The 19,841-nt window shown below is 40.8% G+C and overlaps 1 pseudogene; it reads right to left on the minus strand.

Annotated features, from left to right (window-relative positions):
- Positions 1–1,172: 1,172 nt before the first annotated feature.
- The window catches only part of LOC140888701 (fructose-bisphosphate aldolase 2, chloroplastic-like), a 48,856-nt pseudogene continuing 30,187 nt past the window's right edge, over positions 1,173–19,841 (minus strand).

Consider the following 19,841-nt stretch of genomic DNA (forward strand, 5'->3'; position numbering starts at 1 on the left):
ATAAAGGAAGGATTGTGGTTAAAAGGGATGATAGCGGAGTAGGGTGTAAAACAAGATCAACTGGTAGTACACTGTGACAATCAAAGTGCAATACACTTGATGAAACACCAAGTCTATCATGAACGATCGAAACACATAGACGTGAAAATGCATTTCGTGAGAGATGTAATTGAAAAAGGAAATGTGATCCTTGTGAAGATAGCATCAGAAGAAAACCCTGCAGATGCTATGACTAAGTCACTGCCGTATGCTAAATTCAAGAAATGTTTGGACTTAGTTAATGTGGTGATTGGAAATTAGCCAAGGCGGCTAGGATGGAGAGCAGCATTCCTTTTGAAAGAATCAAGGTGGAGATTGTTGAAGTATGCTTCTGTTAGATTGAATGGGAATAGAGAAGAGATCGGATCGGATAGTACAGATCAGATGAACTCGGTGATCAGATGAGTTCATGGCCAGATCGTATATTGGGATCAGATCGATGTGATGGTCAGACGAGTCTTCGGATGAGTTCATGCAGATAGATTGCTCGAGTATTGTGACTTGGTTAGAAGTCAGATGAAGTGTCCAAGAAGCTATACGCTTGCAGGCAGATCAATGCAGATCGAAATACAAGGGCAGATCAAACTGATGAATGAAGACTTATCGGGCTGGACCATGTTGACTTTATAATTGGGTCATAAGTTACTGTTGACCTAAAGCCCAAGATGAAAGTCGGTCTAATTCTCTATGTAAGCAGATGGAAGCTGGCCGCAACGAGAACAACAAAAAATCAAAATTCTTCAGAATATATTGAGGGAGAAGAAGGAGAGATTTCGGAGGAGAAAACTAAGTGTAGATTGTGACGGGAAGATTCAAGTATCAATAGCTTGAATCGTGTCTGTATCTAGCTTGATAGTTTGTCTGAGTCCATCTCTTTAATAAGCTCTGTTCTTGAGCTTGGGTTGTTCTGTTGGGTGATTAATAAAAGTGTGTGTGTTTCTCTCCCATGGACGTAGGCAAATCTTTGCCGAACCACGTAAATACTTGCGTCGTTTAATCTCTTTCGCGTGAGTTAGTTGATTGATCTGTGTGCGTTGGTTTTATCTGCTTTCTGGGATTATTGTTCTTATCTGTGTGTTTTGTTTGCCTGGTGAATTCTCGATCTTCAAATTTCAGATTGATTCCTAACATGATTAGTAATTTATAATTCTCACATCATAGACTAAAATCAAACACTCGTAGAAATTCTCAATTCTTTTCTGGGAACTTAGTAACTGTAACCCTTTAACAAACATTCCTGTCTTGGCTTCCTCCGACTCTCCTTCGGCGGTGTATTTGCCTAGCTGAGCCAGAGAATTAGCCTTTGCTCTAACAAGTAACGTGTCCTGCGCCGCCTTCACACATTCTCAGGTCTTCCTCCCCATGTCTTGAGGCATGTGTTTTGAAGGGCTCGTGCGTATGAGAACGATACGTGCCACGGGTTGGGGCATTGGTTCATAGCGTTCAAGTTGAGTGTCGCCTCCACTTACGATTGCCCGCCAGACAAAAACTGTGTCACGAGAATACACATTTGCAATTCAGTATACCACATTCCTCTACATAGAATGATACAAATGTCATGCCCCAGAGCCCAGAACCCCATTAGTCCATGCAACGATCCATTCTAACTTTACGAAAATGGTTAACACGAGTAGAGATTGATACAGAATTTGAGAGTACTTGCCATGATTCCTGGGACAGCAGAAGGGACTCTTCTTTTCAAGAGTTTTAATTAGAGTGTAATCAGCGACCTCTTGCGGTGTTGCCTTATCCTTTCTTTCGGCTCCAGGAGTTACCATAATAGGTTTCAAAATAATGCCTTCGAACAAGACATTGTTCTCGGTGAGGTAGAAGAACACCTCAGCCCACACTTTTAAGGCAACTTCAAAGTTTCTTTCGATCCCATGATCTCCATCAAGTAGTATCTCGGACTCCACTATAGGAAACAAACCAGCATCCTGAAAGGTTCAAAAGAAGTAAATATGTCATATGGGACGCAAGAATATATATTTATATATATATATATATATATATATATAGTTCAAGAATCCACTGATTAAAGTCTAATGTTGTTGATGAGTATATATAGATAGATATATATAAACCTGGGAAATGGCAGCATATCGAGCAAGACCTGTAAGAAATATTGACTTGGACCTAACTCACCTCAAAAGCTAGCTCAAGAGGTGAGGGTTGTCCTTGTCTATATTAAGGGCTCCCAGGTTATTTAGTCAACCGATGTGAGACACAAACTAAGACACCAACAATGTAAGGCCCAGGATTATTTAATTTTAATCCGAGAATATTTAATTTGGGAATATTTAGAGTTTAGAATTAAATTCTAATATTCTTAAATGAATAAGGATTGAAATTGAATTAAATTGCTTTTCCGGGGACTGAATTGCAAATAGTCAAAAGTTTAGGGACTAAACTGCAAAATAGCTTATATATATCTATTTTGACCCTTATTCCATCAGCTTACATGACACAAAGGCAGAGAACACGGCTGAAGGGTTCCAAAACGCCATTTTCAGATTTTTCAACCACAAAAGCTTCGATAATTTATGATCCGGCCGTCAGAAATTCGAGATAAATATATATCTGCGATCACCGCTCCGAGAGCTACGTTTTGGTACAAGTTTCATTCACTTTTCTCAGATTTTATTTTTATGTTTAATATGGAAATTCATGATTTTTAGATATATGCATATATGAGTTGTACCGATTATGTATTCGCAGACGGTTCGGAAAAAGACTGTCGATTGGATTTCTTATGATTTTAGGAAGCAAAGTTGAAACCCTGTCAATTCTGATTTTGTGTTGGACGTGTATATGCATGTTTATATGATAAATATTATGATGAGAATAGCTTGGTATATTGATTGTGATATTAATTCGGTTGCCGGTTTTTAGCCGTTACGCCGCCGATTTCAGAATTTGTACAAGTTTAACCTTGTTTACCTAGCTATGTTGAAATGGATTTGGAAGTTGATTTTTATGATTCCAAACACTTCATTACAGCTTTGTTATTGACGTATTCGAATTCGAGAATCCGAAATTGAATCGGCGAAGAAGTCAAGAAGGTTTGAAGCCTTTTGCAATTGAAGTTTGAGTTGAAAGTTGAGCAGCCTTTTGATATGAATTCTCATTGATTTAATTGCAGATTTGAAGTACTTTCAAACTTGACATCGAAAGGTATAAATGTCAGCTAATCCAGATGGGATAGAACGCTCGAAATAGCTATTGTTTCGAGTATTCCCTTGTTAATCACATACTTTTTTGAGTTTGTATTCTATGTGATTTAGATGACTTTGATGATTTGTGTGCTTATATGCTTATATGTTCAAGATAGTTTATAGTCTTTAATGCATACAGATTATATTGCATTCATCTTGAACTCCAGCCTGACAAGCACAGAGGGTTGAAAAGCCTAGAGTGCATATGACGTTTGGAGGGCTGTAGTTGAGTGGCACGGAATGTAGACTTACTTCCAGAGCCAGAAGACTCACTATAGTTGCACCAAAGTCAGAGAAAATAAAGTATTTGACTTCACCTTGATTGGGTGAGTTGGTGTTCGTTGAAGATTTTATTTCCTCGGGATCCCAAGAACCAATATCCTATTGATATCAGATTGATAGCTTCTTTTGACATATGCATTGCATTTACGTTTATTATCTTGCGCTTTATGTTGTTTATACTGGGATTTATTCTCATCGGAGTTATCCGGCTATTGATTTGTTTTGTATGTGTGCATGGCAATAGGTGGGGCAGGAGCTGGTCAGAAGCGACAAGAATAGATCGAGAGAGAGATTAGCATGTGGTGATTTCGGGTATAAGAAGTAGAGTTGATGTCAACCTTTGTATCTTGAACTTGAGTTTTTCTAGTACTTGGAACTTTTGAACATATAGATATGTATGTTGGTCAAGAACAAGAGGATGTAAGATCTTGTGGGTTTTATATCAAGTTCCATGTTTTGTTGCTTGATTAGCTCATGGTTATGCATGATTTTGTTTAGATTTTGAAGCATGAATCATGTTTGAAATGTTAGATGGTGTTTGAGATTCAAAACAGGGGCAAAACCTTCATTTTTCAGCTGTTTAGGAGTGGTACCCGAGGCCTAGGCACGGCCGCGCCTAACCAAGGCACTTTGAGTGCCTCGGCCCGCGCCCAAGGAGGCGCGCCCGCGCGTCAGGTTTTAAAAAAAAAAAATTGTTGATCTTTTTGCGACGTATTTTTGCGTCGCCAAATGTAAGGTTTTGCGTCGCCAATTGTCCGATATTGCAGATTAACTATTTTTTAGTTATTAATCGCCCTATAAGATTTGATTAGCACCCGAGGTCCCCACAACAGGTGGTATCAGAGCATAAGTTTCTGGATTCAGATAGAAGTTGATGAGCGGGGTAGATTGAGTCTGTCTGATTTTTTGATATTACATGAGATTACATGTTGTACCTGATTATGTGCAGTATATGCTAGCATGCTTATATTGCAATAATTATGTGATTGCATGATTATGTGCTTTCATTGCTACTGCATGCTATATATGCAATTGTATTCCAGAATATCTTCAGTCAGAACCTGAATTCTCATAAGAATGCATGAGAATGCTTATCAGAGAAGGATGGAATAAATTGCTGCATATGATATTGTTTATGCACTAATCTGTTTGACAATCAGATATGCCTCCCCGTAAAGCACCGGCTACTAGACATCCATTATTGGTTCCTCAGGCCGAACCAGCATTAGTACCACCGCCAGTTGCTGAACCTCAGAATGCACAGGGTAGTACATCTGCTGATTCTATGGATGTTACTGCTACGCCGATGGAGACATTGCTGAAACGATTTCAATAGTTCAAACCGCCAAAACTGAAAGGAACAGAAAATTCAGTTGATTGTGAGAATTGGTTAGAAGACATTGAACAGTTGTTTGAGTCACTTGATTATTCTGATGATCGTCGTATCAGACTGGTTATACATCAACTTCATGAAGTTGCCAAGAGTTGGTGGATTATGACAAAACGGGCGTTAGAACATCGAGGTACGATTATCACATGGACTGTCTTTAAAACTGAATTCTATCAACGTTTCTTTCCAGTCTCCTACAGGAAGGATAAGGGTGCTGAATTTGCCAATCTGAGGCAAGGCAACTTGAATATCGAAGAATATGTGGCCAAATTTTCAAGTTTTTTGAAGTTTGCCCCACATATAGCAGCGACTGATGAAGCCATGGCAGATCAGTTTATCAATGGCCTCAATCCAGATGTGTTTACTTTGGTGAACAGTGGACGACCCAATACCTTTGCTGATGCCTTGAATAAAGCTAAGGGTGCCAAAGCGGGTTTATTGCGACAAAGAGGAGCACCATTTCTTCCACAGCCATCTCCATAGCCGGTATCAGCATCAGTTCCACATAATCCGCCACAGTTTCAGCAACCTTCTCCCAGATTTGAGGGAGGAAGTAGTGGCAGAAAGGATTATAGATTCAGGCCAAAAGGGAAGCAATTCAAGAAGGCATGCAGTAGTTTTTCCAGTTCTAGTGGACAGATACAGTTTGGTACAGGGCAGAGAACTGGTGAGTCAGGAGTATTTTGTGGTAAGTGTGGTGGACGACATGCTATTGATCAGTGTAGAGGTGTGTCAGGGAATTGCAATATCTGTCGCCAACCAGGTCATTATGCCAATGTGTGTCCTCAAAGAACAACTGGTGCAAGTTCTTCTCGACCATCACCTCAGACAAAAAGGCAATCAGTGCATTCATTTCAGCCTCAACAAAAAACCAGATCAGGAGGAAGCCAGACTGTGACTCAACCTCCTAGACAACAGGCACGAGTGTTTGCATTGACAGAGGAGCAGACTCAGGCCGCACCTGATGATGTTATAGCAGGTAAATGCTTTATCTTTGGTTATCCTGCTTACGTTTTGATAGATACAGGTGCATCACATACATTCATATCTGAAAAATTTGTTATGATGCATTCTTTATCGTCTGAGCCATTGCCTACTGTTGTTTATATTTCTTCACCTTTGGGTAAAGGTATTATATCTATTCGAATGATTCAAAATTGTGCTTTGCAATATGACGGGAATGTGATTGATATAGATTGTATAGTCCTTGGATTATCAGACTTTGATTGCATTATCGGTATAGACATGTTAACCAAGTACAAGGCGACTGTAGATTGTTTCCAGAAAGTGGTCAGATTTAGACCAGAAATGGCAGCTGAGTGGAAATTCTACGGTAAGGGTTCCAGAGCCAAGATCCCTTTGATATCTATGTTATCTATGACCCGTTTATTGCAGAGAGGTGCAGAAGGATTTCTAATTTATGCAGTTGATGTATTGAAATCCAGTCCAGTAGTAACAGATATTCCAGTTGTGCATGAATTTGCTGATGTATTTCCTGATGAAATTCCTGGTTTACCTCCAGTTCGAGAAATAAATTTCAGTATTGAATTAATGCCAGGTACGCAACCAATATCCAAAGCTCCTTACAGAATGTCACCTATTGAATTGAAGGAGTTGAAGGATCAGCTGAAAGATTTATTGGCCAAGGGGTACATTAGGCCGAGCGTTTCACCTTGGGGCGCTCCGGTACTATTTGTACGAAAGAAAGATGGCTCAATGCGGTTGTGTATAGATTATCGTCAACTGAACAAGGTAACCATAAAGAATAAATATCCATTGCCTAGAATCGATGATTTGTTTGATCAGCTACAGGGTTCAGCTATCTATTCAAAGATTGATTTACGATCCGGATATCATCAGCTAAGGGTAAGAGATGAAAATATTCCTAAAACTGCTTTCAGAACAAGGTATGAGCATTATGAATTTATTGTCATGCTTTTTGGACTAACCAATGCTCCTGCAGTATTTATGGGATTGATGAATCGGGTATTTCAGAAATACTTGGATGACTTTGTCATAATTTTTATCGATGATATCTTGATATATTCCAAGAATGTGCATGATCATGCTGAACATCTCAGAATCATTTTACAGACTTTGAGAAATGAGAAATTATATGCCAAGTTATCGAAATGTGAGTTTTGGTTGCAAAAAGTTGTGTTTTTTGGGCATATTATTTCAGGTGATGGAATTTCAGTGGATCCAAGCAAGGTAGAGGTTGTACTGAATTGGCCGAGACCTACATCAGTGCCAGAAATACGAAGTTTTATGGGCTTGGCAGGTTATTATAGACGCTTTATCCGAAATTTTTCCAGCATTGCGAAGCCTATTACGCAATTGACTCAGAAAAATAAGCCGTATGTCTAGACTGAAGCTTGTGAAACAAGTTTTTTGGAGTTAAAGAAGAGGAAACTTACCTCTTGGCGCTTCTTTCATAGATGTTTCTCCATCAGTCGCCTTCGGTTCTTCTTGTGGCTTCTCCTTGGTTGAAGTCTCCACTTCTTTTTCTTTGATCTTCAACTCCTTCCCATTCCTTAAAGTAATTGCACTTGCGTTTTCTCTTGGGTTCGGAATTGTCTGAGATGGTAAAGCATTGGAGTGCTGTGCTTCCAGCTTATTGATGGCGGTGGCGAGCTGTCCCATCTGGGTATTCAAGTTTTAAATACTTGTTCTGGTTTCCTGTTGAAAAGCTACAGTGTTAGTAGCAAGATCTTTAACGATATTTTCAAGAAACTCACCTGGATTTGGAATTTGAGGACGCTGCTGCTGTTGAGGATACGGCGGCCTATAAGTTTGATTGTGCGGTGGTGCTTGAGTCCCCGATTGATTTGCTTGAGGGTTTCCATATCTCAGATTCGGATGATCTGTAGTAACCCAAAACTCATTTTAAGATAATAATATGTTAAACATGATTAAGAGTTGGTAATTAATCAATTTCGGAGTGTTATTGGACTTCGAAAGAGAATTTGAGTTTTTGACTTTGGGCCGGATCGAAAGCTCCGAACTCAGATCGGAAGCTCCGATCCCATCCACTTCGGAAGCTCATCGGAAGCACCGAGATCGGAAGCTCCGATCCTGGAACGGAAGTTCCGATCTTCGGCTGCCAGCTTTGCCCGATGACTCAGCCGCGAGTTTTGACAAGTGTTGAACATAGAGCAGATCGGAATCTCCGATCGTCGGATCGGAAGTTCCGATCCTGGCGTGTCTTGCATGCATGCAATGAGCTGGATCGGAAGCTCCGATCCCGAAATCGGAAGTTCCGATCCTGGCCGGGAATTTTGCCTATAAATAGGTCTCGTTCGATTTCATTTTGAAATACGAATTCCCGAGTTTCTTTCTTCAGTTATATAGTGTGAGATATACACTTTAGGGCCCTATCGGTTATAATAGAGGTTCTGGAATAACCAAGCTGTGGTTATAGTCATCCGGGACTAGCGACTTCAAAGGGCTAACTACGGACGAAGGTATGGTCCGAGAATCTATTTAAGTTTTGGGAGTACTTATTAGCTTAGTTAAGGCTTATAGAATTTATGTAGTGATACGGTGAACTTTTGAATATAGGCTTGGAACCTAGGATCCTACTTTACTTAAACTAGCCTAGAGGTACGTACACATTGTGTAACACCCGGTATTTTAAATACGTAAATTCGCATGCATAATTAGGAAATTTATTTATTTAAAATTTTAAATTATGGGTTAAATTATTATGTGAATTATTTGTGTATGATTTAAATTATTTTCAAGCATTTAACCCATAATTAGTGATTTTTATGGATTATTGGTATTTGAATTATTTAATCGCGTAGACGGGACCGTGAACGGACGAGATGACAACTTTCTATCCAATTTATTTCATGAGCCTTTTTAAGAGCCCAAAAATATTATTTTGAGTTTTATTTCCTCAAAATTATCAATATTTATTTTATATAATTCTAGGAGTCCATTTTTATCCAAATTGAGCCAAAATATTGACTTTTAATTACTTTTAAAATTCCCTTAAATTATAATTTCGAGATTTTAATTTTGGCATCAGATTTTATTTATTATTTAGAGTTTTTAAGTTATATATTTCATATTCAAAAATTCCTTATTAATATTTTAATTATTCCAAAACTCTATTTTAATTAAAAACACCCTAATTCTACCCCAAACCCTCACGCCTCTAAGCTCTCAGCCGACACCTCCCTTGTTCTTCATCTTCTTCATCAGCCTCCCTCACGATTTGACAGAAAACCACAAGCCCTTAGCCGATCAAGCTCTAGATTTGAAGGTTTTTGGTCCGTTCGTCGTCCCGGAGCCCGTAAAACGCATCTATCTTCGTCGATTTAATTATCAAGGCATGTCTTCTTTCACTTTTCTTCACGATATCAGTATTATAGGTGTGTGTTGCGTGTGCATAGAAGATTTTTTTTAGAATTTTCAGAAAAGAGGATCGGTTTTTGTGGTTGAAGATTGTTTACATGTTTATTCATTCATATCACGATTTGTTTTTGGACATGGTTGGTTCTAGCTGCTGGTTACGGTTGGTAAGGGGGCTAAGATGGGTCTAGGCTCGAGTGGCTTGAGTGGCTCGAGCCAAACGAGCCCAGACTTGGAGTCAAGAGGCGATCGGCCAAGAGGGGACGCAGGTTAGGGCTTCGTGGAAGGGGGCTCGGGTTCGGCTCTGTGGGTTGCATGGGGCTGGGTCAAGGACTAGGTTCGAACTACCCAGACGTGGGCTACGTCTGGGCGGTGGGGCTCCGGCCAGGGGCGGCCGGAGCAGGGCGGCAGCAGCCCTAGAAGGGCTGCTGCTCGCGGCCGAGAGCTGCAGGGAAGAAGGGAATCGGGTTTAGGGTTTCTAGGTGGGTCCGGGTCGGGTTGGTGGTCCGGGTCAAGTCAGTGGGTCCGGGGTTATGTTAGTTGGGTCCGGGTCAAGTTAGTCGGGCTCGGGTATTTTTATTTTTAAGTTTTAAGTTTAATTAAGTGTTAAATAGGCCTAATTAAATCCTAAAAATTTAATTGGGTTCCATTTAATTACTTTGGGTTAAATTTAATTATTGTTGGGCTTAATTAAATTAATTAAGTGAGTCCACTAATTTTTATGGGCCTTGGGGGCCCATGAGAATTATTGGGCCAGTTTTGGGCTTTTGGGCCCATTGGGCCAGATTAATTATTTAATGGTCTTAAGAAAATTAATTGGGCTTACATATAATTATTTGGGCTAAAAGTTTAAGTTATTGGGCTTAAGTATGTTAATGGGCCAGTCTCAGTGTTAATGGGCCAGTCTCAGTGTTATTGGGCCAGGTTTAAGTAATGGGCTTGAGAGTTTAGGGCCAGCAGTTCAGTACAACCCATGAGAAATTGCATGTGTCCTGAATATATATTTAATTATTTTTATGCATGGAAGTTATTTTTATATTTATATGTTAGTATGAAATTAAATTAAATATATATGAAGGACACACATTTTATTTAAGTACATGCATTCATGAAATAATTTTTATGCATGATTTAATGTTTAAGGTTGAGCAAAAGAAATATTTTATGTTGGAATTTGAACTAGTGTGACAATTTAAGGGGGATTCGTCCCCATATGTGAACTATTGAAGGGCAGTTTACTGCCAATTTAAGAGGTGATTCGTCACCGCCACGTACATTGGTTTCCACGCTGATCAGTATTTGATGTATGATTTAAGGTTACACTATGGATACAATCATGCGATGTTAGAAAATACTTTGCTCAACAATGTTTATGTATTATGTATGATTATGATATTTAAGTTAATTTAAGTTATGTTATGTCATGATATTATTTTAAGCATGCTCATTCATGTATATGTTATGTATTATTATTAAAGTGATTTAAATTATTTTAAATCCTTGTTATGTTAGCATATTGGGCCTCTAGGCTCACTACACTGGTATGGTGCAGGTGAGTATGTAGAGGACGTAGTACCCACCGGAGGCGAGGACCTATGAGCGAACATGCAGTGATCCCCCGCGGCCGTCGTCTGAGTTTTTATGATTATGTTTTTATGAAATATTAAACATGTTGTTCTTTTTATTCGTTTTCAGTGGTTGGTACTAATACTTATATTTATTTAAATATTTTCAGTGCATGCAAACTTTTATTTAATTGTTTAGAACAACATTTTTATTTAATGTATGACTCTGACATTTAATTTATTAAATGTTGCATTTTATTTAAGATATTTATTTTTAAATCTATTTATTCTGTGCATATATGTATGGGCATGTGTGTACATATATTTTAATTAGTATAAAAAAAAATAAAAATTTCCGCATTTATTAGTATTAGATGTTTCAATTGGTATCAGAGACACGTTCTTGGTGGGGTCATCACTGCTATGCGAGCTCAGAAATCCACGCTACCGGTCTGTAAGTTTTAATTGCTTTTAGTATGATCTAGTAGTATCATGTTTAAGACTTAAGCATTTATGTTAGCAGAAAATTTTTAAGTACTTAGTTATGCATGGCGATTTACGTAAAGAAATATGTGGTGGTGCAGAATGCCTCCTATACCGATGAACAGACGTGGGGAATCTACACCTCCACCTCCACCTCCGCAGAACCCACTTGCAGCATTGGAGCAGGCCAATGCTACTTTGATGGCAGGGGTTACTGCTCTGTTAGAGCAGCAGGCTTCACGTCCCAGAATTTCCCATGAGGAGGACGTAGCTGAGCGGTTCCAGAAGAAGGGGCCGAAGGAGTTCATTGGTACCACCGATCCATTGGTGGCTGAGGGGTGGATTCGTTCTTTGAAGTCCATCTTTGCATATATGGGGATCACAGATGCGGACAGGGTGAACTGTGCGACGTATATGTTGAGGGGAGACGCAGCTCTTTGGTGGGAGGGTGCTGCCAGGGGAGTACACCTCCCTACACTGTCTTGGGCGGAGTTCAGGCGTGTCTTCTACGCCAAGTATTTCACGGAGGATGTGAGGAGTCGCATGATCTGGGAGTTTATGAGTCTCCGGCAGGGGGACAGGTCAATGGTTGAGTATGTGAGCCAGTTCGAGAGGGGCTGTCATTTTGTGCCTCTGATTGCAGACAGTCCACCGGAGAAGATGAGGCAGTTTGTGGAGGGACTGAGAGCGGATATCAAGCACGACGTACGTATGATGGACGTCGCTACATATGAGGCGACAGTTAGTAGAGCACTGAGGTCAGAGGAGGGTAGGAGAGAGATGCAGCGAGAGCAGCAGGGGAAGAGACATATTCAGTCGGGGTATCAGCAACCATCTTCGCAGCCTCCTGCGAAGAAGCAGTTTACTGGGCCGGCTAAGGGCCCGAATCTGCAGCAGAGGCCGCAGCAGCAGAGGCCACAGCAGCAGAGGGGCGGGGCCCCTAATGCTATAGGTTTTCCTACTTGCCCAAAGTGTCAGAAGATACATTCGGGACCTTGTCTGTTGGGAGCAGGAGTTTGTTACCACTGCAGGGAGCCAGGGCATCAGATAGCTAACTGCCCGAGGAAGAAGAACACGGCTGGTAGAGTGTTCGTCATGCAGGCAGAGGAGGCAGACCCAGACACCTCCTTGATCACCGGTATATCTTATCCCTAGTATTTTATAATTTTTCCTTTGGTTAAGAATCTCGTTTTCTTGCGAAATTGTTGTTATTTGGGTTACCTATCTGCATGTTAGAATAAGAAGCATGTTTTACTTGTGATTAGAATTAAGGGTTATTAGTGTCTCGTTGGGGGAAAGTTTAGTAGTGGCATGAAGTTGTTGGGAATTTTCTGCGTGCAGGGAGAATTCTAGTTGGAGGAAACTCCACGTTTGCGTTGCTAGATTCTGGGGCTATGCATTCGTTTATCTCCCTGGAGTTTATCAGGCGGATAAGCATCACACCTGATATTATTGACAGTGGGTATGATGTTACTATGCCGTCAGGGCAGATTATTTCTACCTCGAAGGTCATTCGAGAACTGGAGTTGGAGCTTCAGGGACACTCCATTTGAGCAGATGTGGTGGTTTTGCCATTGAGTGGTTTTGATTTGATTTTGGGTATGGACTGGTTGACAGTCAATTGAGCTTTGATTGACTTTCGTCGGAGATCAGTGTCAGTGAAACCATCAGAAGGCGACCCGTTTACTTTCCATGCATCTCAGAGCAGTGATTTTCCTCAGGTGATATCTCTTATTCAGGCGAGGAAGTTGTTGATACGGGGTTGCCAGGGGTTTCTAGCAAGTATTGTCACGGCCTCAGAACCATCTAGCAGATCATTATCAGAGATAGAGGTGGTTCGTGACTTTCCGGATGTCTTTTCGGAGGATGTTGCAGGAATTCCACCAGTGAGAGATGTGGAGTTCAGCATCGACTTAGTGCCAGACACCGTGCCTATCTCTAAGGCACCGTACAGACTTGCTCCTACCGAGATGAAAGAGTTGAAGGAGCAGATTCAGGAGTTATTAGAGAAAGGCTTTGTTCGTCCTAGCTTTTCTCCATGGGGAGCTCCAGTGTTATTTGTGAAGAAGAAGGATGGCAGTATGAGACTGTGCATCGATTATCGAGAGCTCAACAGAGTCACGGTGAAGAATAAGTACCCACTGCCGAGGATAGAGGATTTATTTGATCAGTTGTAGGGAGCTTCGGTGTTCTCCAAGATCGACCTGCGATCTGGTTACCATCAGCTGCGAGTTAGAGAGGCAGATGTGTCCAAGACTGCTTTCCGGACACGTTATGGGCATTACGAGTTCTTGGTGATGCCATTTGGGTTGACCAATGCTCCAGCGGTTTTCATGGATCTCATGAACCGGGTATTTCAGCCGTATCTTGATCAGTTCATCATAGTCTTCATTGATGATATCTTGATCTACTCTAGGAGCATTGAGGAGCATAGACAGCATCTACAGACAGCCTTGCAGACCTTGAGGGAGCATCGTTTGTATGCCAAGTTCAGCAAGTGCGAGTTTTGGCTCGAGCAGGTGGCATTTCTTGGCCACGTTATTTCGAGAGATGGGATTGTAGTGGATCAGTCGAAGGTTGAGGCAGTGCAAAAATGGGGTATTCCGAGGAATGCTTCGGAGATTCGCAGTTTTTTGGGTTTGGCAGGATATTATAGGAAGTTCATCAAGGGTTTTTCCTCTATTGCAGTACCCTTGACTTCCTTAACCAAGAAGAATGCGAATTTTATTTGGAGTCCAGACTGTCAGAGGAGCTTCGATCAGCTGAAGGAAGCACTCACTACCGCACCGGTTTTAGCGATGACAGTACCACACGAGGAGTTAGTGGTGTACACCGACGCGTCTAAGCTAGGTTTAGGCGCAGTACTTATGCAGTGTGGTAAGGTTATTGCTTATGCGTCGAGGCAGTTGAAGATTCACGAGCAGAACTACCCAACACATGATTTGGAGTTAGCAGCAGTGGTCTTCGCTTTGAAAATCTGGAGGCACTATCTGTATGGCGAGAAGTGCAAGATTTTCACGGATCACAAGAGCCTCAAGTACTTCTTCACTCAGAAGGAGTTGAACATGAGGCAACGGAGATGGTTGGAGTTAGTGAAGGATTATGACTGTGACATTAGCTACCATCCAGGTAAAGCTAATGTAGTGGTCGATGCTTTGAGTCGGAAGTCGTCAGTGGTATCGTGTTTGTCAGTGCAGCTACCACTGCAGAGTGAGATTCAGAGGTTTGATTTGGAGTTTTACTCGAGTGGTCATGCACCGAGCTTGTCAGTGTTGACGGTGCAGCCAGTTCTGCGAGATCGGATCAGGGATGGACAGTCTACTGATGAGGAGTTGCAGCGATGGAGACAGAGAGATGAGGCCAAGGGTAATCTTCTGTATACAGTTGTGGATGACATTTTTCAGTACCGTGGTAGGATGTGGGTACCGAACGTCGATCAGTTGAGAGCTGAGATTTTAGCAGAGGCTAACACATCTCCGTACTCCATTCTCCCATTTTCCTACCGTTTAGCTCTACCACCAGGGCTAGCGGCAGTGCACAATGTATTCCATGTATCCATGCTTCGGAGATACATCTCGAACCCGTCACATGTGTTGGATTTTGAGCCTCTTCAGTTGACACCGGAGTTAGCATTTGAGGAGAGGCCTATACGGATCTTGGCTAGGGAGGAGCGGAGGCTTAGGACGCGTGTCATACCGATGGTCAGAGTCCAGTGGCTGAATCACTCGGAGGAGGAATCTACTTGGGAGACCGAGGCACATATGAGGACTCTCTACCCGGAGTTGTTCGGGTAAGTACTTTAATTTCGAGGACGAAATCCAATTTAAGGGGGGGAAAATTGTAACACCCGGTATTTTAAATACGTAAATTCGCATGCATAATTAGGAAATTTATTTATTTAAAATTTTAGATTATGGGTTAAATTATTATGTGAATTATTTGTGTATGATTTAAATTATTTTCAAGCATTTAACCCATAATTAGTGATTTTATGGATTATTGGTATTTGAATTATTTAATCGCGTAGACGGGACCGTGGACGGACGAGATGACAACTTTCTATCCAATTTATTTCATGAGCCTTTTTAAGAGCCCAAAAATATTATTTTGAGTTTTATTTCCTCAAAATTATCAATATTTAATTTTATATAATTTTAGGAGTCCATTTTTATCCAAATTGAGCCAAAATATTGACTTTTAATTACTTTTAAAATTCCCTTAAATTATAATTTCGAGATTTTAATTTTGGCATCAGATTTTATTTATTATTTAGAGTTTTTAAGTTATATATTTCATATTCAAAAATTCCTTATTAATATTTTAATTATTCCAAAACTCTATTTTAATTAAAAACACCCTAATTCTACCCCAAACCCTCACGCCTCTAAGCTCTCAGCCGACACCTCCCTTGTTCTTCATCTTCGTCATCAGCCTCCCTCACGATTTGATAGAAAACCACAAGCCCTTAGCCGATCAAGCTCTAGATTTGAAGGTTTTTGGTCCGTTCGTCGTTCCGAAGCCCGTAAAACGCATCTATCTTCGTCGATTTAATTATCAAGGCATGTCTTCTTTCACTTTTCTTCACGATATCAGTATTATAGGTGTGTGTTGCATGTGCATAGAAGATTTTTTTTAGAATTTTCAGAAAAGAGGATCGGTTTTTGTGGTTGAAGCTTGTTTACATGTTTATTCGTTCATATCACGATTTGTTTTTGGACATGGTTGGTTCTAGCTGCTGGTTACGGTTGTGAAGGGGGCTAAGATGGGTCTAGGCTCGAGTGGCTCGAGCCAAACGAGCCCAGACTTGGAGTCAAGAGGCGATCGGCCAAGAGGGGACGCAGGTTAGGGCTTCGTGGAAGGGGGCTCGGGTTTGGCTCTGTGGGTTGCATGGGGCTGGGTCAAGGACTAGGTTTGAACCGCCCAGACGTGGGCTACGTCTGGGCGGCGGGGCTCCGGCCAGGGGCAGCCGGAGCAGGGCGGCAGCAGCCCTAGAAGGGCTACTGCTCGCGGCCGAGAGCTGCAGGGAAGAAGGGAATCGGGTTTAGGGTTTCTAGGTGGGTCCGGGTCGGGTTGGTGGTCCGGGTCAAGTCAGTGGGTCCGGGTTTATGTTAGTTGGGTCCGGGTCCGGGTCAAGTTAGTCGGACTCGGGTATTTTTATTTTTAAGTTTTAAGTTTAATTAAGTGTTAAATGGGCCTAATTAAATCCTAAAAATTTAATTGGGTTCCATTCAATTAATTTGGGTTAAATTTAATTATTTTGGGCTTAATTAAATTAATTAAGTGAGTCCACTAATTTTTATGGGCCTTGGGGGCCCATGAGAATTATTGGGCCTGTTTTGGGCTTTTGGGCCCATTGGGCCAGATTAATTATTTAATGGGCTTAAGAAAATTAATTGGGCTTACATATAATTATTTGGGCTAAAAGTTTAAGTTATTGGGCTTAAGTATGTTAATGGGCCAGTCTCAGTGTTAATGGGCCAGTCTCAGTGTTATTGGGCCAGGTTTAAGTAATGGGCTTGAGAGTTTAGGGCCAGCAGTTCAGTACAACCCATGAGAAATTGCATGTGTCCTGAATATATATTTAATTATTTTTATGCATGGAAGTTATTTTTATATTTATATGTTAGTATGGAATTAAATTAAATATATATGAAGGACACACATTTTATTTAAGTACATGCATTCATGAAATAATTTTTATGCATGATTTAATGTTTAAGGTTGAGCAAAAGAAAATATTTTATGTTGGAAGTTGAACTAGTGTGACAATTTAAGGGGGATTCGTCCCCATATGTGAACTATTGATGGGCAGTTTACTGCCAATTTAAGAGGTGATTCGTCACCGCCACGTACGTTGGTTTCCACGCTGATCAGTATTTGATGTATGATTTAAGGTTACACTATGGATACAACCATGCGATGTTAGAAAATACTTTGCTCAACAATGTTTATGTATTATATATGATTATGATATTTAAGTTAATTTAAGTTATGTTATGTCATGATATTATTTTAAGCATGCTCATTCATGTATATGTTATGTATTAGTATTAAAGTGATTTAAATTATTTTAAATCCTTGTTATGTTAGCATGTTGGGCCTCTAGGCTCACTACACTGGTATGGTGCAGGTGAGTATGTAGAGGACGTAGTACCCACCGAAGGCGAGGACCTATGAGCGGACATGCAGTGATCCCACGCGGCCGTCGTCTGAGTTTTTATGATTATGTTTTTATGAAATATTAAACATGTTGTTCTTTTTATTCGTTTTCAGTGGTTGGTACTAATACTTATATTTATTTAAATATTTTCAGTGCATGCAAACTTTTATTTAATTGTTTAGAACAACATTTTTATTTAATGCATGACTCAGACATTTAATTTATTAAATGTTGCATTTTATTTAAGATATTTATTTTTAAATCTATTTATTCTGTGCATATATGTATGGGCATGTGCGTACATATATTTTAATTAGTATAAAAAAATAAAAAAAAATTTCCGCATTTATTAGTATTAGATGTTTCACATTGACTGAGATTGCCAGCGAGTATACATGTTTATATGTTGCATTTATTTGGCATTAATATATGGCATGATGTATGCTTTACCGTTTTCTATACTCATATGTTATGTGCATATACACGTTGAGCCTATACCTTGTTATACCTAACTATAGAGCCGCTCAGCTCTATACTCGATAGTCTGTCACTGAGAGTACTGCGACGGCGGGGGCATTTATGTCTGTCTACTCTGGTGTACTAGACGAGTGTGGTTGCACCCAGAGGTTGATCCGTGCGGTGGCAGCACTCATGTGGCGCCGGTACTGAGCATGATTTTTGGATGACCCGTTACCAGTCATCATGTTGCATGCATCATATATTTACGTGTACTCATGTTTATGTACTGGGCGTTAGCGCTCACGTCCTAGTTGTTATCTTGGACACCCTATTCCATGGGGCAGGTTGCAGGATGGACGGAGCTGGTAGTTCAAGGCAGGACTAGGGAGCAGGAGCCTTGAGGATTTTATTATACAGCAGGATTCGATATAGCTGTATAATGTTTACTGTTTAAGTTTTCGATTTGGTTGTATCACTACAGTATTAAGCCTGGATTATTTACTAAGCTGATATGTAAATTATGAATTATGTTTCCGCACGTTTTTACTCTGTTAAGTATTTTTCTGTATTAAGTTTAATGCATGCTATTAGTTGCCAGTTAGTAGGTGATTCCATGCAGGGTCACTACATTTTTGGTATCAGAGCATGCTTAGATTTTGGGATTAGTACTTGGAATTTAGTTTAGTCTTGAGTAATTCTTGCGCATTTGGGATTTTAATGTGCAATTCTTTTCAGGATATGGCTGACGAGAGTCACGGTAGTGTTGGCCAGGGAGGTGGTCATCATCATCGTCATCACCGCCATCATGATGATCAACATCGTCATCATGAGGGTAGACGTCGCTACTCTATTAATAAGTTCATGCAAGTAGGACCGAAACCTTTGGTGGGAGGCGAGAATCCTGAACAGGCGAGGAGTTGGATGTCTAAACTCGAGAGTACTTTTCGTGCTTTCGATTGTACTGAGGAGCAGAAATTGGAAGTTCTGGAATTTGTTCTAGAAGATCGAGCACGTTTTTGGTGGGATGCCAAAGCTGCTCAGGCACGTACTGAGAGAGGACAGGTGACTTGGGGGGATTTCTGTCGGGAGTTTCAGAAATTGTATTTTCCTCCGGCTGTTCGCCAAGCACGATCTATGGAGTTGCTTACTCTGAGGCAAGGATCAATGACTATTGATCAATATCAGCAACGATTTCTTGATCTGCTACCTTTCAGTCCCCATATCAATGAGAGTGATGCATCGAAGTATGATATCTTTCTACAAGGTTTGAACCAAGATATCTACTCTCAGGTTGTCGTCTGTGATGACCCGGTATCTTTTGAGACTTTAGTGAACCGTTGCCGTCTTGTGGAGACCAGCAACAGGCGTGCATAGCTGATGATGTCAGCACAGCCTAGTGGATCTTTTGAGCCTCGAGCTCAATCTGTTGTGCAATCTGGACCTACGTCTTCTTCTACTCCTACTACTTCATCTGGATCTCGTGGTTCACGAGGTATGTTCCATTTCGGAAAGAAGAAGAAGAAGGAGGAGTTTTATAGTCATTGTGGAGGGAAGCATCCTGCAGCTTCATGTCGGAAAGCTACTGGTGCTTGTTATATTTGCGGTCAGCAGGGACATCTGCGGAGAGATTGTCCTCAACGTATGGGTTCTGTTAGTGGATCGGGATCACAGGTTGGATCTCAGGCTTCTATTGTTCTACGTCAGCAGCCAGCACCACAGAGTTCTTCTGGTTATCGTCCACAGACTCAAGGGCAGGTGTTTGCTCTGTCTCAGGAGCAGGATACAGAGGGAAGCGATCGCATGTTGGCAGGTACCTTTCTGTTATGTGGTATTCCTGCACTTGTATTAATTGACACTGGAGCATCGCATTCCTTTATTTCTAGTCGCTT

Source organism: Henckelia pumila, chromosome 3 (assembly GCF_033568475.1).
Source record: "Henckelia pumila isolate YLH828 chromosome 3, ASM3356847v2, whole genome shotgun sequence".
NCBI classification, from domain to species: domain Eukaryota; kingdom Viridiplantae; phylum Streptophyta; class Magnoliopsida; order Lamiales; family Gesneriaceae; genus Henckelia; species Henckelia pumila.